General features: G+C 42.6%; 1 non-coding gene across 1 annotated transcript; it reads right to left on the bottom strand.

Annotated features, from left to right (window-relative positions):
• Window positions 1-120: 120 nt before the first annotated feature.
• On the bottom strand, window positions 121-192 carry TRNAD-GUC. Its single transcript has one exon. It is a non-coding gene; the product is annotated as a tRNA-Asp (tRNA).
• Between the last annotated feature and the right edge of the window lie 107 nt (window positions 193-299).

Here is a 299-nt window from a genome sequence, read left to right as displayed (position 1 = left end):
AACTGCCGGCATGACAGGCTCACCGCTGTCCAATTTCGAGTCTCGTCAAAACTACGGAAATAAAATTAAAATCGCCGTTGCANAATTCCGTCAAAACTACGGAAAACAAAATGAAAATCGCGCTGTTGCCGGGGATCGAACCCGGGTCACCTGCGTGACAGGCAGGAATACTCACCACTATAATACAACGACTCATAAAAGATAAGTTGTTTGTTAACGCTCCAGATTTTACCGATCGTCTTTAGAAAGAGTTATCCATCGTTAACAATCTAGATTTTATCAGTCGAAGATTCGGAACA

This window comes from Cucurbita pepo, unplaced genomic scaffold (assembly GCF_002806865.2).
Source record: "Cucurbita pepo subsp. pepo cultivar mu-cu-16 unplaced genomic scaffold, ASM280686v2 Cp4.1_scaffold015495, whole genome shotgun sequence".
In the NCBI taxonomy this organism is placed as follows: domain Eukaryota; kingdom Viridiplantae; phylum Streptophyta; class Magnoliopsida; order Cucurbitales; family Cucurbitaceae; genus Cucurbita; species Cucurbita pepo.
Note: the sequence above shows the minus strand (reverse complement) of the source record. Positions and strands in the feature narration are given on the sequence as shown.